The sequence below is a fragment of the Syngnathus typhle genome, linkage group LG12 (genome assembly GCF_033458585.1).
Source record: "Syngnathus typhle isolate RoL2023-S1 ecotype Sweden linkage group LG12, RoL_Styp_1.0, whole genome shotgun sequence".
In the NCBI taxonomy this organism is placed as follows: Eukaryota; Metazoa; Chordata; class Actinopteri; order Syngnathiformes; family Syngnathidae; genus Syngnathus; species Syngnathus typhle.
The window spans coordinates 4,577,046-4,603,244 of record NC_083749.1 but is presented as its reverse complement, the minus strand read 5'-3'; the positions used below and the strand labels follow the sequence as shown (position 1 = coordinate 4,603,244).

The 26,199-nt window shown below is 46.4% G+C and overlaps 1 long non-coding RNA gene across 4 annotated transcripts in view; it reads left to right on the top strand.

The window, feature by feature from the left end:
• The window catches only part of LOC133163725 (uncharacterized), a 95,934-nt gene extending 69,952 nt beyond the window's left edge, over nucleotides 1-25,982 (top strand). For all 4 annotated transcript variants that reach the window (XR_009716438.1, XR_009716437.1, XR_009716440.1 and 1 more), the window contains 4 exons: nucleotides 982-1,125; nucleotides 11,271-11,327; nucleotides 17,503-17,622; nucleotides 25,856-25,982. This is a non-coding gene — a long non-coding RNA (uncharacterized LOC133163725). The remainder of the gene's footprint in view (nucleotides 1-981; nucleotides 1,126-11,270; nucleotides 11,328-17,502; nucleotides 17,623-25,855) is intronic.
• The last annotated feature ends 217 nt before the right edge of the window (nucleotides 25,983-26,199 follow it).

The following is a 26,199-nucleotide window of genomic DNA, read 5'->3' as shown; positions in this document are numbered from 1 at the left end:
ACGCCGAGGCCTAATGTGTGTGCGTGTTGTGTTTGACAACACGTTTTTGTGTATTCCCAGCACTCGAGTGGACCGCAAGCAGCTCTGATCACATGATCAGATTAGAACAAGTCAATGTGATATATTTCCGATAAAATATTGGGGAAAAAACCTCAAAATAGCTTGAATAAAGTTATTGTAATCAGTAAATAACTGTCAAATGTAGTAGTAACTTTTGAATGCTATTTCTTTTTTTCAAGATAGCCCAAATCTTCCAATTTTTAAGGGGATCCAATACTGTGCTGAAAATGACAGTTTTGAAAATGGTTTGGACAATGCATGACATGCAAATGTTTTTATTTACCTCTATAATATAGACTGGTTTCGTTTATTTTTATAAACGTGACTAGCCACGACGCGTGCTAGCTTGAGGCTGAGCAACAATGTGTTTGTTTACAGCCTCGGAATAATCGTATTATAAAATTGCCTCTGAATTGAATTTGATTTTCTTTATAAAGTATGGTGTTATAATTCTCAATTCTCTGTGATTTTCTTCTAAAACTCTTGTAACATTCCAATGAACCGAGGTCAGTTGAAATCGATAAGACGGACAACGAGAATAGAAGGGCCAACACCGAGCTGACAAAATGTGCTTAGCACGCTGTGCCACTTTGCCTTAGCTGCCCCCCCCCTACACACACACACACACACGCACCCCCCCTCCTCTACCATGCTCTCGTCAGCTAATTATCCAGAATTAGAATCTTCTTTCACACCAGTGGTGTCAGGGCGCCTTAGCTTGAGCTGTCAAGGCCCCTCATGACTGGGTGCTAAACTCATGACAGTTGACGAGTGCGAAGGGACGCAAAGCTAATTGTAAGTGAAAAGCTGGACAGCACTGATGGCATGGGGAGGGGAGGGGGCGGAGGCGGCGAGGTGGGGGGCTTTGTGTTTTCCCGTTTGAGGACGGATGATGAAGAAGGGATGTTTATGTGTTTGCAGGTGGAAAAGAGGACGCCCATGTGAGCAATGAGGAGAGATGGATGGAGGAGATGATGGTGGGAGGGGCAGGAGGGGGCGGCCAAGGCGCCTCGCCTCGCATTGCCCCAGAAAAGAGGAGGGGGAAGCCATGTGTGAAGAAAACAGGTAGGTGTGATGAAAGACAACAGCAAATTCTTTCTTTCGGGGCATGTCGGCCAACATCTTCCTCATCGGTGCTCATGGCCTGGGACCACCTGCTTGTGTGTGCGTGCGAGTGTGTGGACATATTTAAATTTGGCTGACTTGCTTTTTTTATGTATATTATCACTTTGATGCTTGAAGCCAGCACATTTTTATTCAGTGTGGACATGTTTACACCAGGAGCAATACTGTAATATAAATAATTCAGCATTTTGGGGATTATTAAAAATATATTTGAATATTTAATATATACAGTATATATATTATATATATTTAATATATACAGCATATACATTATATATATATATATATACCGTATTTGAATACTTTGCTGCTATCCACCACCGCTTTGCACCAACAGATTAAGTTGCGTTCCTTCTTTTCTCTTGAGTGATTTGGAAATAATGCCGTTTATTCCTCCGTGCAAAAATAGCCCCAATGATAATTCATTGTTGTTTTATAAGCCTTTCCCTTATAAATCCGGCGGGGCTGTTGACCTTCCAAATTTTCATGTTTGCCGCCGAAGCCAAAGAGGCAGACGGCGGGATTCAGCAGTCAGCCGACAGCCTCCACTCCAACGCTACTTTGGAGCACTTGAGGACTGGAAACAGCTTTTCTGCAACTCGTGTTGATTTGCGTTGATTAGGCCTCGGCTGGCTCGGGGAAAGTCCGTGCGGAATAGGCCAGGAAGCTGTTTGGAATTGGACGTTGTTCCGCCCCTCTTGTCATTCCCCTCCAGCTCTCACAAAAGGGCCCAAATCTCCCAGTGCCTTTGAACCCCTGTTTGGAAATGAAAGACATGTCCAATGGAGGTTCTTTTCTTATTCTTCTATTTTTTTTTTTAGCAGACAAGCGTAGAGAGAGGGGAAATGGAGGAGGAGGGCCGGTGGAAGTGGGGCAGTTAGGGGGGAGGTGCTGGGCTTTACAGACCCATTTTTACTTATGCTCCTTGGTTTTCTTCCGGCCTTGAGCCGCTATAGAGGAAAAAAGAAATGCTGGGGTTGGCAGAGGACGAGAGTGAGAGAGGAGGGGGCTAAAAAAAAAGAAGGGAAGCCAGAGCTAAAGGATAAGATGAGAAAGAGGGTTGTCTGGAGCCAGCTGCTGGAGAGGTTAGTTGGAGATTTCCAGCCATTAACCCCGAGCCCAGCCAGCTCGGCCACTTGAGGCAGACAAGGGCCCGGCCGGGGCCCGACCAAAGCCCCGCTATGAAAAGGGATCGGGGGGTGGGGGGGGACCCAGCTTGATCTTGTGGGGAAATTGTTTACAAGTGGGACCCCTCAACTCCACAATAGGCAAGCGCACAAGAGAAGAGAGAGAGCGAAATAGTTGAGTGAAAGAGTGAAACAAATCTTCCAAAGCACGGGGGCAAAAGTGAAAGAGCACGGAGCGAGAGTGATTAAGGACGGACCAATGGGGGCTTCTGGCGGGTGCTGTCGATGGGAGTTTGGAGGGGGGGCGGCGTGCAGTGATTTTGACACAATAAGTGGAGGGCCTATTGGGATGGAGGGTCCGAGGAGGAGGGGGCCTCTCGTTCTCTTTTCAAAGGCAGGATAAACAAGGAAATGAGTCTGTAATCATTTCCAGAGATTGCCTTCCTCCTTTGCGTCTCCTCTCGGGCCTCCTCCACCGGCCCGTGTTCATTAGCGGCCCGCGGCCCGATTAAAGGCTTTTTATTTATTTTTTTAAACGTCTGTCGGACAGAGAGCCAAAGTGAGGACCGCCATACGTAGTACTGCCCCTTTTCCACTGCGTGGTACCCTCTTCATTCAGCACAAGTGGGTACTAACAGATCAGTTTGACCTTTGGGGATAAGGCAAGAAATGACCAAAATGAAAGGATGATATTTTAGCTGTACCAATTATTCAGTTATTGCTTATTATTGGTGTACCTAATGATGTGGCCAGTAGGTTTTCGAATAGTTGCTTAAACAGTCTAACAAATTTGCCCTCCTCCCATTTGCTTTTGACCTCCTTCGCTCGGATCATGAATCAGCAGTGAGTTCCTTCAAAAAAATGTCTCCACCCCCGTTTTGCGAGGGGGTGAGAGCGGGCTCAAGATAAAGGTAGAACGGTGAATAAATCACACGCACAACAACAACAACAAAAAGAATGTGACGTGAGCGTGCCTTTAAAGCAAAAGGAGAACTGAAGAGTTTCGGCGCAGGCCTTTCCCCCGTCGGGAGGAAGTTTTTTTTTTTTTTATTGGTTTCATATGACACGACAGAACCTTTTTAAGATGTTGTAGACGCACTGGTAAAAAGGCGTCTGCCCACCCCTGCATTAAGTGCCCCTGTGATCTCCGCCATATTTATAGGCACTGTCTTGTGTCACATGGCTTCCATTTCTTCACTTGTTGAGACCCCCTGTGGCTGCTTTTACAAGCTCAGGTATGAAGGGGTCACGGGCACCCCGGCGGGCGCCCAGTCAGGGCAGGCAAGAATTAAAAGCTTTGCTTCACCGTTAGAACCGAAATCAGCCGGGACAGAAATACATCAAAATTTAAAATGATCCGTCCAGTCCAGACCGGGTGTTAAGACAGGGGCAAGTTGGGGACGTCTATCTCTTCTCCATCATCTCGGCCATGTGGTGCCGTGCGTTGGTTTTAGTGTGCCCTAAAAACACACTGTTAAAGACACTTTTAACGGTTCCTAAAAGCATTTTTGCTCTCAGGGCTTTGGCACTTTAATCTACTATTGGGTTTCACGTGCAGTACGGGCACACCTGGGGAGACAGATGAAATAAGATGACTTTGGAGAGCTCACGCACGTCGTCCGCTCCTTGTAAAAGACGGAAAAAAAGAGAAGAGAAGTCTAATCAGATTTATTGTTTTAATCATAGCGAGGAGGTGTCGGCCTTTCTTTGGCACGAGGCCTTTATGACCTCACAAGCATCCCGAGCCGTGGTCCTTGTTGCATCTGAGTAGATGTGAAGGGCAAAGATTAAACCCCGGGCTGCCCTGTTTAATCTCTGCGGCCGCTCCCCTTAAATAGCTGCTGCTCACTTCTCGCAATGCAAATGAAACGATGAGAAGAAGTTTGACCTCTGCCAAGGACTCACAAGAAGGTTGCCAGACATCCCCCAGTTTTTCTGGATAACTAGCTAGTTAACTAAGTAGCAGATGCTATCCAAATATGCAGTTAGATACAGTAAAATACCCCAGGAGTAAAATTAACAATAGACTTTATTAATGAACAATGTTCATTTTAGATCCAGTTCAAAACTCAAAATAGTTTCGCATTACAGTAGGTGAGGCGAAATTTGCATTTTGTGCCTCATTAAAAAGCAACGAAAAGCAAAACGAAGCGCCAGCTGGCGTCGTGCTTCTGCTAGCTACTAGTACAGCTGCTAACTACGTGTAAAATAAATAAATAAAATGTTGTATATTTCTATTCTTTATTAAAATGCTTTAAAAGTGAAATGTAGTTCCTTAAATTAATCAACTAACTCTCCAAACTGATTTTTTGGGGGGGATTTTTTTTCCCCTTCCTTTTTCGAGCCTTGAAGTTGTCTGTCTTGGTCTCTGGCGATTTCAGCCAGCTGCTGTGCATCCTGACAGACTTCCCTCTGGTTCAGGAAGAAGGGGTCACCGTGGGGTCAATTCCAAACATGACGACAAGGCTCACACGGAGCAAAAGAGAGAGAGAGAGAAAGCGAGCGAGGGAGAGAGGCCTCGCCTCTGTCCGACCTGCTGTTAAAAAGATTTTTATTGGATCTTTTCCACTTTTGAAGTGGAACCAAGGAGTAAAATTGCTCTTATCTTCTTCCTGTCCCTTTTCCAGAGACGGGGGATGTTTTGGGTGCGAGAGTTAAAGGGAAGTATGAATTTCACGCATGTCAAAGGGCAGGTTAAAAAAAAAAGAAAGAGTTGCGATTCATTTTTATGTGTACATATATATTTTTTATCTGACAATTGATATACAGCTGCTGATCTGGTTACATTGCAGCTTGGCTGTCGCAAGGGCCCGGTTGGCAGTTTCAGAGCCGAAAATTGCTTCTTGGCTTGACTTAATTTTTTTATTACAACCACTCAAAATATGTCATTTCGAAATTCAAAGCAGGTAAACATGCTTATTTTCTTCTTGACCAAAAGACGATTAAAAGAAATATCTAAAAAGAAAAAAAAGAAAACGATCCTACAAGATTGTGGAACAGTTTAATTTGTCTTGCACAGAGCAGGAGGCAGCTTGAGTGGATTTTGGCTGCAGCATGCTCGTAAAATCGAGATGCATTTAATGCCGTACCAATAACGCAATATCCCATCAAAAAAAGCACATGCCATACTGTTGCTTTCATTTATTAGATTTTTTTTTTTGGGAGGGCGGGATTGATTTGTCTGAGATTTTGGAGTGGGTGGTTGATCATCTCAGGAGCCAAGAGTGGCCACATCTGTGTGATGAACGCCATCTCGTACTGTAACTGCTAAGCCTCCGTGATTGGATCGAGGAATCCATTACGCTGGGCACTTGACCAGCGTACGACTGCTGTACCAGCTGTACTGCAGAAGTCTAATCAGAAACTTTTGTACGGGAGAAAAATGGGATTCATACACAGATGATCACTTTAAATCTGTGCTACGATAAGATATAGAATTTTATTTCAGGGTAACAAACTTGATGTTTTGGTCTAAATGCACCACTGTAATATTTGGAAATCCATCCAATGAGGTCATTTACATGTCGCAAATTTGCAATGATATTCATTGTAGGCTGTGTTGTGAGTGTCTGATCTCCCTATTGGTGATCTCTGTTGATGGGATCGGATTAGGCGAGATCAGATTAGGGATTGTTTGGCCTAAACATTTAGTATGACGCCACAATCTGGTCATCTACTGGCGCCCTTGGCTCAAAAGGTATTCAGTCTCCTTTATTTTTGTCTGATAAAAGTTAAAAACTTGAAGAGCAACATTCTTTTGTTTGTCCATTTGTTAGCTCGCGGTTTACTCTCTGTTTTCTGTTTCATCGATGAAATGCATCCAAAATGGATGGTGGGGACTTAACATATTTGAGTTATGGCTGGGCGGACCATTTTGTCATGATTCAAAATGTAAAGGAAAATAAATTGCTCGAATCAAAGTGAAATAATGAAGGAGAACCACGTATTTTTTGTTTGGCCTTTTGTTTGTTAGCTAACTCGCTATTTCCTGGTTCACACACACTGACAAATACAAATTTGGCCATCAATTTGTTAGCTAGCAGGTTACGGCCTTGTTGATGGAAAACATATTTTTGACTCGACAGAAGAAAAATAAAAGAAAATACAAAACCCAAAAACCTCTACGAAAAGAAACCTCTATTTGTTGGTCTCTTCGACAAGACCTTCCCAAATACAAATGACATCAAAAACATCAGCAGGCGTCCTTGCCCAGAGTCGTCCTCATCTCTCGGCAGCCAACACTATTTCATCCTTTACACAAGATGACAGAACACAAGTTAAAATTATAGAAATGTCCATTTTAAGAGTATGATCCAATTTATGGTCTTTGATGGCAAAACTTTACAGGCTGGCCCGCCTCCAGCAGTCTGGCCCGGTCCAAATAGCTTGAAAGCATCTGTAACTTACACACTTGTAAATGAAATGTGTAAGTCGCTGAATTAAAATGGAGCGCGCGGGCGGGGTCATGTTTTGCAGCTCGCTCTCTCCCGTATCCACGGCCAGCACACAAAAAGCGCGCACTTTGAATCAATTCTCGTCTCCGCTATCAATCCATATCTGGATCGTTTGGCCCGGTGATGTGAATAACTCGGCGACGGGCTTAACGGCAACCCAATCCTTTATATATTTCACTCGTGTCAAAATGTCAGAATGAAGTGCTGCCCGCTCGCACTTGGCCAGTTTCTCCTTTCCTTTCCTCTCGGAGGAGTGTAGCTCAGGTTTCATTCGTCTGTCGATGGGGCAGACAAGCGAGGGCGAGCCGTTGCCTGGTTTGTCATGCAACGCTGCTATTTTCAGCCAAACTAATTCCCCAGAAGGCCTTTTTCCGCCTTTAATAACGCCCTGACAGTCGAGGTGGCAAAAGTAGTCACACTCTGTATTTAGAAAAGGAATACAAGTCTTAATAATCATCGCCTTTTTCATTTATAGTCCGCTAACTTGCCACGATGACTATACTTGTGAGGTTTCTGCGGAAAATATCCTTTACATGTGGTCAATTCTGGAAGCGGTCTGCTCCTTTGCATTGCGGCGTCATGTTAAGATGGGTGACAAGATGGCGCCAGCGCATGTCACTGTCCAGACTGTTTTCTACGGTTTTGAGGATTCTGGAATCTACCAAACGGGGCCACTTAATAGCAGGCTTGAAACCCTTTTTTTTTTTTTTTTTTTAAGATCTTTCATTTTTATCGCCTGTGTTTATAAGACCCCAATGTCGCGATTGTTGAAGAGATGCTAAGCAAGATTTTCGTCACATTAATTTTTTTATTTATTTAAAGAAGTATATATATATACATTATTATTTTTTTATTTCGTTACTTGCCACCGACACTGACATGGAGCCAGTGGGCGTTCTCATTCCGCGGGAATTAGAGTTGCAGGTGCCTCATTCAAGATGCATCAGCACTCAGGTAACCGGCAAAGTGTAATTAGTTGTGTCCCTTATCCCCGTCAAAGCTGCCGGCTACTTTCTCCCCTTCACCGTAAGCTTTGGCACGAGTGGCGGAGAGGGTCAACGTTTAATAATGAACAGGTCGAGCCGGCTGTAACGGATACGGGCACCTGCTTTATGCATCAGTCAATTACCTAATTAGAACTCTCCCACAGGGGAAAGCTAATACCTCATCCCGGAGTCGGAAGACGAGCCCCTTTCCATGTGAATGGAGGCGCTCGCTAGACTAACAGATACCTGTGTGTGTAGCCGCGGCCCGAGTGTGTGTGCATGCGCTTTTGCGTGTGAGAACAAGAGGGAGGGGGCGCGAGGTAGGCTCGCTGCTCTATTTCTTAGCGCGGATCAGGTACCAAAGGATGCTCATGGGAAATTGGGCTCTACACCAGCGCGATCCAATAACAATCCATGCCGGGCCCAGCTCCTCGCACCCCGTCTCGGCCTGTCGTCATGCGGCCGGGCGAGAGAAAGTGATCCGTGGTAAAAGCAAAATGGGGGTTTCCAAAAAAGTCTTTGGGTGATATCAAAATATTCACGCAATCGTTGGCGCCTCGCAGTTCCGAGTGTCCGGGTTTGAATCTCGGCGCTGGACATCCTGTGTGGACTTTGCACGTACCACGTTTCAAAAATAGACGAGCCGCAAAACCCACTGCCTGTTTTGCTGAAAGTCATCTTAGGTTCGTTGAAGACTCATGATTCGAACGAGGACGAGCAAAAAAAAAAAAAAAAAATGGATGAATAGATCCTGTTTAGGCCGAAATGTCGTTCTTATTCTATTAATGAATCAATCATAGGCTTCATGAGTCGAGCCCTCAGTCCTGTACCAAGCATAATTTTTTTCAAATTGAACTATGATAATGAGTCAAAATACCCCGAAAAATGATATCATCTTTGACTCACGAGGCAAGAAAAGTTATTGAACATGCATCTCATTGCTGAATAGAAGGAAATGTTTATTCCCCCCCGATCGAGGTTGTAATGAATGAGACGTTGAATATAGATGCATCATTGTGAACACCGACGGCGAGAAAGCAGGAAAGGGCCGAGCGGACCTCGCAATTCGAGACGGGACCGGTAAATAATACGACGAGACATTTCTGCGAGCGCCCGACACCGCGGCTTAGCTGAAGCTAACGACCAGCTCTGCGATAATCATGGCCACTCATCGGCTATGATTAAGTCGCAGATTTTAGCCCCGGGAGGATGGAGGCGGCGAAGGGGTGGGCGAAACTTCACAAAAAGAGAGAGCAGATGAAGGGTTAGCTTTCCGGTGTTAGCCCATACATTGACGTTTAAGCTCCGACCCTGACTTATGACCTCTGCCCCATTGATCTCCATCATTCAAATGCTAAGCAACTCAGTATCATCCAACAATGCAGCAATTTTTTATTTTTTTTGTCCCAACATCAACCTACTAAATTCTACAATCGGGCTTCTTAAATGTACGCTAACGACTGCTGTACTTCCATAAGCTCTGTTCTAAAGTCACAAGGTATGAATTAATAATCTTGTTGATCCTCTCTAATTGTTCCCACTGTCTTGGCCTCTACTTGTCGATGAAAAAGCGAGAGCCGCCGCCCACAGTTACCAGAAGTGTAAGACAAGAATGTGGCCTGCCTCAGCGAGAAATCCCAAAGTGCTTGGCGAGTCGTAGCTGCTAATACAGCTAATGCAGTAATGTACGGGCCGAGGCGATTAATGAGAGCGCTCTGCCTCTGACATCTCAGACACCCTAATGTTGCTGCAGCGTCTCTCCGGCCGCGCTTTAATCCATCACTGGCCCCCGTAACCCAATTACGGCCTGACGCTTTACTTTAAGCCCCCCCGTCCTCCTCCCTATGCTCGGTCCTTCACACACATCTGCAAAAGGGCAAACAGGCGCACACGCTTTTATATAGATAAGTGGCTTTGAGTGTGATCGGACCAGCGTGTTACGCCGGAAAGGACATTTGGGCAGGTACGAACACACTGGTGGATGTAATTTGTATGTTACTCTGCCCAAAAATATGAATTTGGGAGCAGAGTATTGATAGATTTCAGTTTCTAGCCACTTAGCATGTCACAATGCTGACTCTGCCCCTAGTGGTCATGGTTGCTAGCTTCACTTGCTACATTTGCTGCAAACTTAGCGTCAGATGGCCTCGATTGAAACATCGTCCGACAGTTCGCTGGCGTGCGGGCACTTTGGGCCGGCCTTACCGTCACAATCATTCTAATTAAGCAAGACGCTACGCTAACACGCTTCATTCCCAAAGGGAGAGGCAGCGTTTCACCAGACGTCTCCTGCAACATTTCTGATTGGCCTTGAAGGTGCTGATACTTGACATCAGAACCACGCGGCGCTCCAAGGTCGCCCCGCCGCGACTCCGCTGCCTTCCCGCTCGCTCTGCAGCCGTTATGTCACATGCGGAGCGAACCGAGCTGTCAATGGAGAGATCTACGAGCGGGCCTCCTCTAAATCAGGTGCATTGACTCCTTAAGAATTACTGGAGGAGCCTACTTCAATTAGCCACTCCCAACAGCAAATTAACTTAAATGTACCCGCTCAATAAAGTTCGAGACGATCATTTGCATGTCAATGTCGCTTTCCTCCCTCAAGGCCTTTTGCGGACGTTCAGCTGACCCGGGCAAATTCTGCCTAGTAGCCAAATGTCCAAATCCCGGTAATTGCTATATTTTCAGAGGAACTACTGGTTCAGGCTATTTTAGTTCGATCGAAATGGTTCATTCAAAAAGTATCATGTCATAGAGCACAATTCCCACTAATTTGTAGTGAGAACATCCTCTTATGCTTCACGACCTTGAACAAACTGTCATTTATGAGCTATTTCTGGTGGGGGATTTTCTGGACACCAAGACACAGTCGCTGATGTGTTATCCTGATTAGAAAAAAAAAAAAAAGAAACACAACGGAACAAATGTTGACCGGAACCGTGGGAACGTTTTGCAATGAATGCTGGAACAGTGGCTCATTCTTATTTTTAAAACAGCCAGCAAGCACGGAGTTCTCATATATCTCCATGTCCTTAAATCACGTGTTTGTTAGTTTGCAGACAAGTCGGGCGCTTCACGAAGATAAATATTACTTATGGACCGATGATGTCATGTAATGTAGGTCTAATTCAATCATCTTAGTTTTGTCAATTCTGGATGATTGTGAGCATACACAGTTGTCGTCGGGCAGACAATTTTTTTTTCTTTGCTAAAATCCAACTGGAGTGAGCTGGTGAACGATTTTGAAAAATAAACAACCCAATAAATTATACATATATAGGCCTGGATTTGAATTTGATTAATTGTTCAGCTCTAGTGTAGCTTAGGAGAATGCGAGAGGCCAAACTGAAAGGATCAACAATGAAAAGACATCCATTTTGACTATCATACTCCCGCAGAACAGGATTATTGCTGTTCCTCTCCAGCGGAAGGCAAATCTCTTTTGTGACGGATTGGGATGATGGCGAGTGTGCCCACCTATCGCTAACCCCACTGTCCCGCCTCCTTCTCTCCCGCAGCCAGCCGAGCAGCCCCCGGGCCTCCTCAGCATCAGATGTCAGCCTCCTGGAGTCAAAGTAAGTCAGACAAACATGTAGACCGGACCTCCGCCGCATGCTCAAGTGCTATAAGTGCCCGGGAGTCGTCTTACAAGAAACACTTATTGCATTTTGTATTGAGCATGATGTTATGAAAAATTAATTTGGCGTTGGGGTGCCTCTGTCTCCATATCCAGTCCGCCTGTGCGCGAGTGTGTGTATGAACCTCGGAGTGCACCCGAGCCGCTTCTCGCCCGCATTTCGACACGTTTACGTGCAAGTGAGGAAAATGGCGTGCAAATTCGGTCGGAGGCGCTGCGATGCATCGTCACATACGGAAAGGACAGCTTGGCATCTCCAGGGACGTCCAAGTGGGATTCCCAGTTGTACTAATGACAATAGTTACTACTCAGACTTCCGTCCATTTAGGGCTCCAATTCCCACTGCTTAGGACACGTATTGACTTCCCTATTGGCAAAACAACGAGCCAAGTACGATAATATGCATACACGTGGAAGGAGCAGCAGCTGAGCCAGCAGATTATGATTCTTTTCAATTTAACGTCCCCAAAAAAAATCCATGGTTCGGAGTTTGAAAAGCAATCTCTTTTTGCATCCCCCCCCCCCCCTTTTTTTAAGCAAATAACATTAATTCGACCAACCTGTACTTTTTAAATTGTGCTGGATTATTTCAAGTAGATCAAGAGAAATCCCATTAAAAGGGATTGGGCACAGATACACTCCATTTTGAAAGATCTCAAATCAGAATTTTGGTATGGAACAAGATTAGGGGATTTGAAACCTCTCCTCCCCCTTTTTTTTTTTACTCAATTTTAATGAACATTTTCAGCCTCAGTTTGCTGTATTCATCGACTGTTGCGAGTCATGGCAAACAAAATGGCGTTTATCTCATTACCCTTGAGGCATTGGAAGCCAGGAATCAACAACAGGTGCATTCTGCAAGTGGCCGCTTTACTTAAAAGTGTGTGAGATCATTAACGGCAGAGTCGGAGCTGGAAATAATATCACCGTGCCCCTGGGGACTGCTGCTTTTTGACCCCGGAGGGCGAGTGCAACATTGGCACCGACTCATTTGGGTCAAGTAGCGGAGGGAAGGGGACGTGGGGGGAGCCCGTTTTTGTTGAGATTTAGGTGACCAAAACTATAAATCTTCTCCCTATTCATCTGCTTCAAGTCTTTTCGGTTCGGCTAAAAATAAGCTTCACGCCGCTTGAGACGTTGATGGATGGACTGTGAACTCCTGACCCTATAAAATGTAACAAGAAAGGCTACCGCCGCACAGCATGGCGCAGGTCAGAGGTCGCGATATTGAGTTCACAAACACGGGTTTTCATTCTCGACGCCCACGTGTGTGCCTCTACGCCAAACTCTAACTTGCGCGTCATGTTGCCATTGGAAATTGGAAACACACATAACAAAAATAAGATATATATTTATGTATTGGGCGGCATGTCAACTTATTTTGTTGAAGTACCCATTCACACAGAACCAACAAAAGACGACAGGAGAAATGCGCTTGGTGTTAAAATGATTGAAAATAACGCCCTAGAAAATTAGCTAGCTAGCGTGCTCGCAATAGCGTTCAAATGCTGCCAAACAACACAGTTAACAGTTTGTCCGTCAGCTGTGCTTTAGCGGTTCTATGTTGCTGTTATCGGCCATTTTGTTGTTTCTTTAACTATTTCTAATTTTGACCTAAATAGAATTTCTTGTTTGGAGTTTTAGCACCACCTGCGGCTTTGGTATGTCCCCGAGTGAGCCGTATCTCACCCAAAGTGGTATGATTTCAAAAATAGCCTTCGCTACATCAACGACCCCCTGACAACACAGCGTTTGCCCTCTTACAATCATCTTCATAACATCCTTTCCTCGTCTTTTCCCTCGCCTATTCCTGCTTAGTTCCACCACAGCGGAGATTGGCTTAACCCCCTCGTTCCAACTCATTGACACCCCGAGGGGGAACGCGATAGGTCAATGTCGTGTGAGTTGTTGTAGCGTCTCCCCACCTCGTCTGCCTCCATCCCGCCTCGGGCATGGCAAGAACCGTCGCCTGCCCCTTCTTCACGAGCGTGGGACGCCCACCAATAATAAACATGTTGGCTGTCAGGCGAGAAGACGCCGGGCAAGCTCGCCTCGCCCTGGCGTCGTCTCAGCGTTCGTCTCCGCTGAGGTGTCGGGGCAGGCGAGCGTCAAGGTAGGCCGAGGCTCCGGCAGAGTTTGAATTTGTAATATCAGCCCGAGCAAGTCAAAGCGCTCGGAGGCAAACGGCCAAAGACGGAGTTAGCGCGCGCGTGTGTGTCTTGGCTCTGTGTCTCAATGACTTGGGAAAAGTGAAGCGCCATTTGCATATTTGTATAACTAAGGAAATCTGAATCAGAATCATCTTTATTGGCCAAGTATGTTAAAACACACAAGGAACCTGTCTCTCGTCGTTGGACTCACTCGAGTGCAGTGATGTATTGAGATACGAGTGCCATGCCAGGACACTCGTGTGTGTGTGTGTGTGTGTGTGTGTGTGTGTGCGTGTGCGTGTGTGTGCGCATGTGTGTGTGTGTGGATAGAGAGAGAGAGAGCACCCTCACATCGCTATCCAAAATAACGATTTAAAAAAATAGCTAATTTCTTACGCTGTCATCAATTATAACAGCGCAAACACGGAGCCGGCGGCGACGGCACACTTCAAAGTCCCACCGTCACGGCGAGCCACCGCCGTGCAAAAACAAAAAACCTTGAAAGGGCGTCACGCCGGTCCCGTGTCATCCCAGCAAACACGTGCCATGCAAAAAAACAAAACAATCACTGGAGACTTACCGCCGAGGCTCATGTGGGTCCTCCTGCGGCCAATCGTTACAGAAAACCATTTTAACCAAACAGTTGAAATGTTTTGCTTTGCGTTTATTTGCTGGCGCCGCCAATCAAAATTGCTTTTTCACGTGTCACACGAACAATATCTTATTCTAATGCTATCGATTGCCCTGCTCAGCCTCTCAAGGCCGACATTAGCGCGACGGTTGCTTCCTTGTTCCATCTTTAATTGATGGTGGATATTGCTCCACTCCACCCGGTGCACTCATTGATATGAAAAAAAACGTGCATACCAAACGCGTAGGCACGCCGTCGCTACCTTTTACGGGTTTTTTTTTGACCGTCCGAGGTCGTTATGGCCGCCTTAAGAGGTTATGGATTAAAAAAGAGGATGCGTGTGAGTGCAGTGATGAGACATTAGAAGCTCTTTGCGAGATAATGAAGCAGACAACAGGCTTAAAGCATTGCTACAAAACATTGTGATGCATGGAACAAAAGGGTTACAGGTGCCTTTTTAGAATGGTCAGCCGCATTTGCGTATGGATCTGGACTCGTAAAGTGAGGAGCAAGAACATTCCGTGTGGACAAAACAGCAACGTTCTTTTGTAATAAAGTGAAAGGTTAGCGTAGAGGGGAAAAGCATTTTAGAAATTGTGTGCGGGCAGGAGACCTCGTAGACTCCCAAATGTCCCTCGGGCCTCGAGTTTGACATCCGTCAATATTGTGGCCACTGAGTGTAAAGAGTGTCACCTTTGCAGGTCACTAAGTGTTGCGCCAAAATTCCCCATACTGCCAGACATTAGAAATGTCTCGCGTCCATCTGCAATCGCTCAGCCGTGAATCTCTCGCCATCAGCCATCCATCAGCTGTCGGCGGAGACGAGAGGCGAGTGGAGAGATGAGCGGCCGCCGTATCGCTTGGCTTTTTATCAGCTTTCAACCCTCAGCCTGCCGATGATTAGAGGGGCCGCGACGAAGCTTAGCACATGCGGGAGACGTGTGAAAGCCTGACGGGGCCTTCTGAGCCTCCATTGGAATTTTTTTTATTTATGAAAACATACATGCAAAAAGTGTGGACGTTTGTCATCAGACTCGAATATGTGTGCCGATACTACGACACCGATACCGCTTTACCAATCTGATGTATGTGTTCCAAGCAGGTCGAGTCGGAGCGATTTGGAGATCATTTAATACACATAAATCGCAATGTTGCAGGGGAACACTGTCCTGCTAAATATAAACTAATATTTCCTCGCTTTTTTTTTTTTTTTATAAGCTGACAGCAGGCAGGCTGCAGGGGCGTTGATCACACACTTCTCGGTTTAATGTGTCATTTTGGCAATGAATGAAATCAGGTCACCTCACATGTTAACAGTGTTAATAAAGGTTGCACGTGTGTGTGTGTCTAGATGATTTTTTTCCCTTGCACCACGTTTATGTGTGCGTCTCTTGCTTAAAGGCACGGCTGCAGTAATGATTTACTAAATGTCAAATGAACACTAGTTGTGAGAAAACGCCACACAAGCAGGCGCATTGGCTGGAAGCTCTTTAGCATTTCACGCCCTGATTGTGAGATAGCTTCCTTTTGAGCGGCAAGCGGCAGCATGTCCGCAGAATTAGTGCCCAAGGAATTAAGCGGGCGCTCCCTGGGAGTCGCCGAGGCGATTCTTTGAGACGCACGCAGATCTGCAAACATAGCCACCGTTTCCGAGATGAGCCTGAGTGGATGTGAACGCCACCGGCCGAGAGCTGCTCGGATTTTTTTCTTTTTTTTTTTTTTTTTTGAAGGCAAAAGAGCACAAACCATCTGCGCAATAATAGCTTTTATGAGTTTTTTCCCATCTCGCGTGGTCTCCTGGGTCGGGCATCACTGGCGGCGACAGCCTGAGAGCTTGCCTGTCCCGTCTGCCCGCTCTCAGCCTCATCTGCGGGGTCCGCAGAGACCACCAGGAAGAGGCCTATCGCCGGCGCTCTGGAGCCTTAATCACTTTGCCTTCCTCTCCTTTCGCATCCTCACGGCTGCTATTCGCACTCTGCCCTGACACCATCATTTATTTATCCGCCCCTTTCTCCGGTGTTGTTTTCCATTCGACGGCATGATTTTTTCACGACGGCCGAGTGTCTGTGTGCGCGTGTGTGTGTGTGTATGTTAAGGACCCATGTGGCACCGGTGGTGATTTCTCAGACACAAAATGGACCAAAGCGCAAACATGCCCAGGAATAGACGATAGAGAGGCAAACAGTTGTCACGCAGCATTTGCTGTTTTCTCGCTCTCCACCTGATTTGACTGCGTTGACCAGCGCCGAGCTATGAATAGTGGCCGGACCGGTCCAAAGTGTCATCCAGGACTTTATGTCAATGTGGGTCACTGTGTTTGGCACATGCACTTGGTGTAACAGGGGGGGGCGGGGTGGGGGAGGAGTGTGTTGTTTAAGAGAGCTGAGATGCAAGTTGTCTGGCAACTCATTACAATCTAGAAGTGACAGTGGCTCTCATTCCGCTAACGAGAACGACCTCGAGTCCTTTCTCCTTCCTTGACACACACAGACAAGAAGACACATACACACACTTTGAACGTCACTATGGCCTCACCTGATGCAGACTGACACTGTTGGATAGTTGGCTTGCCTGCTGGACAGCAAGGAATAATCAGAACTGGAGAAATGTCCAATTTTTCTTTTTATAGTTTATCAAAACGGATCAAATTACAACAAAAACAAAATCGTCCCGTTATGGAGATTGAGCCGCCGCGTGCACATGATTGCGGCAAAGAATTTGAAACCTACCCACCCTCTGCCGGTTTCCGATGATGCCACAAGCTATTCAAGCTTCATGCAGGTGTTGGGGAACATGTCATGTTCTCACTTCCGTGCATTTTTCTCCAGGTGTGAAGTTACCCAAGATGTAAAAACCAGTGCTGGAATGTGGTTACTTGAGACAACCTCTTAAAGCTGCCTTGAGGAAGAACCTTTTAAAAAAAATATTCGGATATGAAGGCAGTTTGGGGGAAAATTGATGACCCTCCCTCGCCCCTCCTCCTTCTTACGCCCTGTTTGAAAATACTGTCTTCTGTGCCTCGGATTTGTTGTCGAGGGAGGAAGAGCAAGTCCAGGGGTGATAAACCAGCAGTTCACCTTTTTCACTGTTTGAGGTGAAAGAAGTCTTGCCAACATGTTTCCCCTGTGGTTGCCTCATTTCCCCGCTGCACAAACTCATGGCTGGAGCTCCACATTTGGCTAACCAAAGATTAGATTACTGATATTTTATTACTTCCGCCACAGGGGTTATTTTCATTGGCCAAGGTTGATCCCTTCAGTCGTTTGTGCGCAACATCCTGTCAACAGTTTTTCATTTGGAAATTGAGACTTTTTTTTTTTTTTTTGTTGCAGATATTCTTCCAAAGATGTTCCTCTTCAGCTCTCGTGAGAAACGGCACTAAACGAGCTCGAGTGAGACTCATGAGGCGTACACGGAACAACCATCACATCAGTCTACAAAAAAAAAAAAAGGTGCCGATTTGGACTCTTCACTCACTGCATGCTCGTTAAGGTCCAGCTTATCTGGATTTATGCGCGCAGAATCAGACAGGTGCTCTCGGACGGTGTCGCTTTCCGCCGGCGTGAGCGATCGGGCAATTTATCCAAAACAACTGTTGTGTCGCAACATAAGCGCTGCACCAACGTGCGTCGCCGCGTGTGTGTTTGTGCATGTGCGGAGTGTCTCATCTTATGTTTTGCAACGAGGGCTGGAGGTTAGATTTCATCCCGATAGCGGGGGGAAGGGGGGGGGGGGGCAGCCGTGGAGGAGGGCCAAACATATGTTCCGAGGGCCGGGAACAAAAGCACTGACGCGTTAGCCTTTTCACGGAGATGACCTTTCCGCCGCTCCCGATCTCCGACTCGCCGCCTGCCGCTGTCCTTTTGTCTGCCAGCTCGCCTCGGGCCCGGCTCCAGCCCAGCGCTAGAATTTCTCCTCATCTCCCCCAAATCTCCCTTGACTAAATGTCAGCATTACATATTTCTGCGCTCACACACAGGGATTTAATTAGCACAGCACCGTCTATGCATGTAATGTATTTGGTTATATTAATAGGTGAGTCTTAGCATTAGGGGGCTAATGAATATGCATTAGCGTGAGTCCTGAATTTTTTCGACCGCAGATTTGTGAGAAAATGAGCAGGGGGGGGCTGGACGGCACAAAGAATTACTACACTTGACACATCGGCTAATGTGCAAATGTAGGTGCAAAGATGACACACGGGGTCGCGTTAAATTCCCGAGGCTCAGGTCACGTCGTCACGAACGCGGGTATTTTTAAGAAGGTACCTTTTCCCTCCACGTTTCGGCTTTATGTCTGCACGCAAGCTGTGTTTTAGGTCACTGAAAATGTTGTTTACCCGCCGAGGCGTGGAGAACAACTCGACCGTCAAACACTTCCGACGATGTTTACAACATGCTAAGATGCTAACAATGTGAGCTGTATAGCTGGTTTTACATCTGCCCTCAAATAAGGCCCAATATCCACAAATATTTAAAAGCGCTTTTTGCCAAGCATTATTTTTTCTAAAAATACAACATAAACCAGGCAGGTAAGCATTATGTCACTATTATGTTAAATTGATACAGTGTGTTGCAGTTTTGGACTGGCCTGAGAACAATAGAGTTACTTGTGTCTTATTTTTTTTCGACACGTGACGGTTTCATCGATTAGCTAACGCTACTACTGCTTCTGCAGCAAAAACAAAACATGTTAATATAAACAGCTGTGTCAGTGGACGCGAACAAGGGACCATTGTTTGTTTCTGTTTGCGGAAAATGTTCATTTAAATAACCACAGGCACACTCTATTGTTCTTAGCCCGAGAGGCTATTCTGCGTCTAAGGGAAGGAGGAGTGGGGGGGGGGGGGGGGCTGATGTTAATTAGGGAACAATGATTTAATAATTCACGCTTGTCTACACTGCCCACTGACACTGTTCTCAGCACCCCGACTTGACGGCATTAAACAAATCTACATAAAGAAAAAAAAAAAAAACTTCACACTCATGCGGCAATACATAACACCAGTGAAACAAAGACGTAGCTATAAACAACTAGCGGTGATGCTAACAGATATGGGGCACCGCAGTATGATGGTGTGTGAAGCGGCGTCAAATCACACTGTCAAGACGGGCCCTTCCTCTAACTCGCGTACTCCGAGAGCCTGGCACTTACCCAGTCGTCCACGGGCGCACGCCGCAGACTGGTTCGGAACTGGTTCCCTCACTCGGGGCTAGCCCGGGACCCAAGCCCGCGTCGCCTCTAATTAGGGGAGGCGCCCAGGCACGGGCATAACGAGCTGATGAATAATTAGAATTGGAGGAAATTGTGCAGCCAGGGTGGCAAATCTGGAGGGACAAGTGCTGAAAACAAGGCAAGCGGCATTAAGTCTACAGTCAGTCAAATCTGTGAACTTGGCCAGCGGCGTTAACACTCGGCCTGTGTGAAGAGGAATAAAGCTCCGGCGCTGGTGGCTGGCCAAGGCCACGCTCGCACCCGCGGGGCAGATTAAAAGAAACAAATAGGAAAGCGGCTGATAAATGAATCCATAAATTGCCGGCGATGAATACGAATCCTACCGCGTCATGCGATAGCAGCGGATCGTCTGCGGAAGGCGACACGACGTTCGGGTTTTCGGAGGCGGCGTGTCAGAATCGGGAAGAATGATTGATAGACGTGTTTGGCTGCGGAAGATGTTCTTGCTTCCAGCACTCACGCAGAGACCACGGCTGCCTCCCGCACTTTGCGCAGCAACAGTCTGATTGATGAGGGCGAGCTAACATGACGAGTAACTGGAACTCATTTTGTTGCACTGAGACGTCCAAATCAGGTGTAGTGGCATTGTCACACATTGGAAGTTCGCATTGCTAACGTTTATGGCGCTAGCTAGGGCTAATTGTCTGGCCCCTGTGACCCTTTTTGAAGTTCCTGAGGTGTCGAAATGTGTGGCGAGTGCAGAAACAAAGTGAAAGGTCAGCGTTTTGATTGACACAGTTGTACTCGGCCTTTTCCTCGGACAAATGTTCTTCTCATTAGCATAGGCGGGGGGGGGGGGGGGGGGGGGTTCAGGCTGGCGTGAGCGGTTGGTTAGAGGATGGGGGTGAAAAATAGTCTACGGCGAGTGACGAGGACGACCACAGGGGTGAATCCAAGGACTGGCCTTCCCCCGCTCCTCCCCCCACAGTGACGATTCCCCCTGACAGCCAAAATGGCCGCCTGGCGTTAATTAGTGCTGGCCTTCCCCAGTCACCAAGGTTGTTGAGCACCGTGGGTCATTTAACACTCTTGCCTGCTTTGCGCCTGCTCTTTTCTCTGCCAGCTGTGCCACTTTGTCCGGCCGAGTGGAATGGCGCCGGGTGACGATGATGCCGGGCATTAGACGTGTGACTTTCATGTTTTCACCTCATGCTCGCTGACCTGTTTGTTTTGTCATGTGCTGCCGGTATGTGCGAAGTGGGGGGGGTCGTCGCTCGTCCAAATGACTTCAATGCTCATTTGATGCTGTAATAACGGCTGAGGTTTTCTTTCATCCGTGTTTTGCCCTTGATGACACATATGAGAGGATTTCAATCAGTCGCGACTCAGACGAGAGGGAACTTGTGTGCGCAAGGTCATACGAATGTGATAAATACACCATGACATTTTATTTGGGCCCCAGTTTGGTTTAAAATGTTTAGAGAAAATCGATCAAGCTACAGTTGTATAACAGCTAAGGGTTGTTAATTAAAATAAAGCTGACTCTGACTCTGAAAAACATTCCCCAAGATTTTTTATGATTAGCCGTGAAACTGACTTATTTCCTCTGCGTTGACCAGCGTGCCAGAAAGTGTTCCAAAATTTCAATCTTAAGCTCCCTCTGACATTCCTCCACTCATCTCTGCATGTATCACAATTTCCAGAAGCTTTCCCAAGAGTATTTTTTCCCCAATCGCGGCAAGTCGCATGACTTGTTTATATCCAAAGCATGTGTTTAAAATAATAAGCGGCCGTTGTGCATTGTGAAGCAGAAAACGGGAGCAAATCATGCAACTGCAAATGCGAATTTATTTTTTATTTTTTTGCAATCTTCCAACTCATTTGAACGCAGTGCCGCCGCATCTTCATCATCCTGATGTCAATATGGTCCGGGACGCCGGCGGACGGGAGGTCAAAGCTCGTTAGGTGCACCTATTAGCGCGTTTAGAGAAAAGCGTGCCTCGCCGCTGATAGCTTTTAACCACGAAAGGTTGTGTGTGCTTTTTTTTTTTTTTCTTCAGTTTCCGTGTGGCACGTCATATCATTAGCCGCGAAAGGAGGAGGGCGCGGTGTCTCAGCATCCCGGCTTTCCGTCCCCTTTCCACATACATTAGTGTCTCCATGTCACATTTCATGTGTAGCGGAAGGGGAAACGCGTTGGTTCCCCGGCCGAATGTGGGCTAAGGGGAAAAAGTCGGGCCTTGGGCAATGCGAGCAAAGGAGAGTTGTGGCATTAATGGTGATGAGTAGTGATCACAGACTCTGGTCATTAGACTAATAGGACTGTATTCAAATTAGCCCGGGATGTTGTTCTTTTCTCCTCCCCCCCCCATCCTCCCGTTATTGTCATGCATTGAAAATCACATCTTCCCATGCAAGCTCATCTCCCTTCATTGTCTTAACAAAAAGACTAATTAAATGAAGCGTTCCTTCCTAATTATTAATTATTTTCCCCCTGTCAAGCGGAAGAATATGTTTCTTACCTCGATACCTCCTCATTATTTGACATCTTGTGTTGTTTGCGACGAGCCTTTTAATAGTGAGGATGATGACATTGACGACATCATTAGGAAATGACTAATAGTAGAAAAATAACGAGAGATAATCAAATGCAGTCGCCTTGAAATCCAGAAGAGGCACATTGATGAGTAAGTGAAATCAACTTGCCGTAGCATTTTATTTTGCGATGTCTTTGATCGATTTGGAAAATGATTACAACCGACATTACAGACGATTTAGCATCGGATATAAAATATCTGCCCATCAGATTTGAGTAGTCTGCTATTTATTTATCTCCTCGAACCTCTAAGCCAAAACAAAGATTTTGACTTTGCAAAAATGACATCAATAGAATTGAGACATCATGAATTGCCTCACAAATTGACAGGTGGATATTCAGGTTGGATATTAAATGTTACGAAAACTTATATGTTAAATGACGAAAGATATATTATTTTCTGTAAAAAAAAATTCAACCATGGGAATCGAACCCCAAAATTAACATTGCGACGTCAATATAGATCCCACAGCAGGAGTCTTTTTTTTTTTCAACAGTGATCCAGAAAGTTCATCTTTCCAACGCGGCCCCACAGCGGCAACATTTTCCAAGTGATGGTTATCCTCTCTGCAATGCCATCAGGTCGCGTTAGATCTTAGAATGCCACACGCGGCTCCGGTTACTGCAGGTAAAAGCAGCGTAAAGGTCTCGCCGCTCCGTCCGTGTTTACCCCGAGCTCGCCGCGCTCCTCCCGTGATGACGGCCGACAGGACGGCGAGCGTCGGCGTTGATCAACGCGTCGGCGCTGCGGGCGTACCCTCGCCCCATTCCACCCGCTCGGGCCACGCCTCTGGCCCCGGTGTGATTTTACGGCTTGACAGTGACCCTGCCAGCGATGAGCTAGTACTCTAGTGCTCCCTGGAAATGTCCAAGGGGTGTTGGAGGGGAAAGGGGGGTGGGTGGGGGCTTATGCGTAGGCCAGTTGCTGGGGGTCACTTTATATTGTGCCTCGTTGGTCCATGTGGTGACCTTGCAGGCCGCTCAGCCCGCCGGGGAGTGCAAGGGAAGGGGAAGCGGAGGGTCACGATCCCCGCGGTGCACGTGTTGGACGCAGATGCTAACGCGGCCTGACGAGGGTCTATTGGAAACATATTCTCCGGGCCCTCGCCACTTTAGCCCCCTTTTTTCTGTTGCTTTTTTTTCTTCATGCTCCCCTCTCTGACCCGATGGAGCCGAGCAGCGATGGCTGACCTTTTCCCTGACACTGAATTGTTCTGCCCGGCACCATAGGATCACTGTTTACGCACCCCGGGCGAGAGCCTCGGGGAGGAAAGCATGCTGCCTACACCGCATAAGCATAAACACACACACAAGTTTTGTCCAATTGAGCGTCTCTTTTAGTCTGTGTAAGTCCTTTGTTTCTGCAAATTGTTATTATGCAAGGTTGCCCAGGAGACGGGTGTGCAGAAATGTCTGAATACATCATCAACAATGTCTTATTGTGGTCAAGCTAAGGCGAAATTTTGTGATATTTTCACCATTCATGTTCTGGATGTCCGTCCTTCTGGCTCAAAATGTTGGCAGTTTTTTGGCAGCAGGGCGTCTCCGGCAAAAAGACAATGTTTGAAGACGTTAGCGCTCAAAGGCTCTTTGGTGGAAGTGGGCGCACGAAGAAGAGCCAACGCCGCCGTCCTGTAATCTCCCATCTGGAACGTGTAAATCAGGACTCTGTATACGCTCAACTCTGCAGCCCCTGACAGATTTATACAGCACGAGCTTGTGTTTCTTAGGCTCTAGAGGCAAAGAAAATGTAAACTTTTTGAAACAGTTTATCACGGTGACGCGCTTGGTTTCAAAGGGTCGGGATCATAAACACTTTGGGCGAGAAGTCGTGTATGTTTTCCGGGGGTTTGAGATTCAGCCCTTACAACAACAGACACGTTACGGGGCAAAAGTAAAAATTATTTTAATAGACTAGCTTAAAAACAAATGTAGCGTTGCCTTGACTTGACTTTTGACCCGACAAAAGTTTATCAAGATATGAGATGTTGAGTTCTTTTCAACCCAAAGAACTGCCAAAGACACGTGCCACTAGCTGGATGCTAGCGCTAATTAGCATCCATCCTTTGAGCAAAACAAAAAAATATGTTGCCGGACAATATAAGTCTTGTATTCTTTATCGAATTAGTGCCGTACTGATGAGCTGGGAAAGGAGTCCAGCTGTTATGAACTCCACTTGAATTTTCGGTAGGATATGCCCGGATTAACTTTGGAGGCTAACTTTGGAGGCTTTTGCCACATATTACGCCGCGCGGGCGGTAAAATTGTCTTTTAACTGCTACTACCGACTCCTAAATGTAGCTCTCTTTTTCCTGGAAGTCGTCGGCTCTTCTTCTGTCTCTTATTTTTTGTTCCATCTCTGTACGGCCCATTTGTCGGTGACCGCCGCTTTTCAAGACAGCAGCTGCCACTTCTCTATAGAAACCACGAGGCAAGCTGGAATTAGTTCACACGCCTTTCAATTACTCGTTGGCCGCCTCTTCGCCACGTTCGAGGTCGGCCACTTTAAACGGCGCTGGTGTCGTGTTGTGTTCTGCATCAGAGTCTGCGCGGCTTGAACGTCGGCGGCAGGGGAGCTGACATGGAACACGAAGGTTAAGTGACAGGCGGGGCACAATAAGGTCAGCATCGGAGCGTCGCCCTTCCAGACCTCTCAGGAACAGAGCGGCAGGAAAAGGCCCAGTCAACTGCTTGCAGATGTGTCTGGACGCATGCTTCACCGGAAAACACGAGGCAGGCGCCGCTCTCTGATGGTACCGCCGGTCACTTCTAATCTGCATCTGGCTGACAAGGGAGACATGCAACACTCCAGTCAGGAGTCACGCGTGTGTGTGTGTGTGTGTGTGTGTGTGTGTGTGTGCACGCGTGTGTGTGCGTAATCTCAGCCACCCGACTCGATTGGACCTTGACAGGATATTTTGACTAATCTCCTGATAGCTGGCATCTTTGCTTGAGCTTGAGGAGTTCATGCACCCAGGGAGGTCATAAACATCCTCGGCCATCAACTTTGATTTGGTTCACTTTTCTGCACCTTTTATTAGTTGAATGAGGTTCGGTTTCTGGTGTGGTTTGCACAAAAGTGACCTTTCGGGGGTTATTTGTACACATCATGGAAAACACCATCAAGTGGCTAACACATAGCATTTCTATGGCAGAGTTTCAGACAATATAACAAAACTCACAGGTATATAAGTATTTTTAGGACTACTACTTATTTAGTCACTTATTTGTGAAACTCTTCTTTGTTTGCATCTGTATGACTCTATATGACTTCCCAATAAAAATGGCGTATCCCTACCTCTCCGTAGTTGAATAAATAAACACCCCGGCCACTTTATGAAGAAATACAAGCTTGTAAGTTGAGTCGGCAGCGTTGCTGAAGCGAGTCACTTTAGACAGGAGCTGACTTGATGTTTTAATTAGTATGATGCTGAGACATTGCAAATTTATTATTATTTATAATTATTGATATTATTAATACCTTCAAATGTAGTTCATCATTGCAATGTAGTATAATGCTATTTTTAAATAGCAAAGGCAGCACTTTGGAAAATTGAAGAAAAAAATAAATGAACGTACCTGCTTTGTACCACAAACCCGAAAAATACATTTAAAATGAGCTGTTTGAAAACACTCCACGCTGTTATGCTACTTTTACAAATGTAAAGAGCAGCCCAGACTTGAAATGAGATTCAGGGAGTAATGGCTTAACGAACTTCAGTCAACTCAATTGAGGCCCAGCCTGCGTGTGTCTCATTTGCGTTATTATATTTACTAATAACCGCAGGAGACGGCCACATTTGCCGTCTCTGTTCTCTCAATGTAATTTAAGACTTATATCTATATTTTTTTAAAGACAAACGGAAGTCAAGTTTTAACGCAAACTAATGTGTGTGTTTTTTTTCCCCCCCCAGCCCTGCTGTGTCCTTTAACGGCTTATTACGGTGTGCCGTTCAGCAGCTCCCAAAGCTACGTCATCAACTTGTTTGTTGCCCCCTTCAGAAGTGCACGAGGTGTCACCAAGGAAGAGAGAAAGAGAGACAAGGCAAGTGATGCGAGTGTTTGTGAAAGGCGGAGGAAGCGCGATTGTGCTGCCTTTGCTATCTGTGTGCACGCACACACGCACATACAATTACACACACCGTTTGTGGATGGTGTGCTAGCGAAATGCCGCACAGAGACACATAGCTGCTTCACCATTTCTTAAAAAACGAGATGTCGAAGAAAGCCCAAAAATGTAGAGTGTGCGTAATATTGT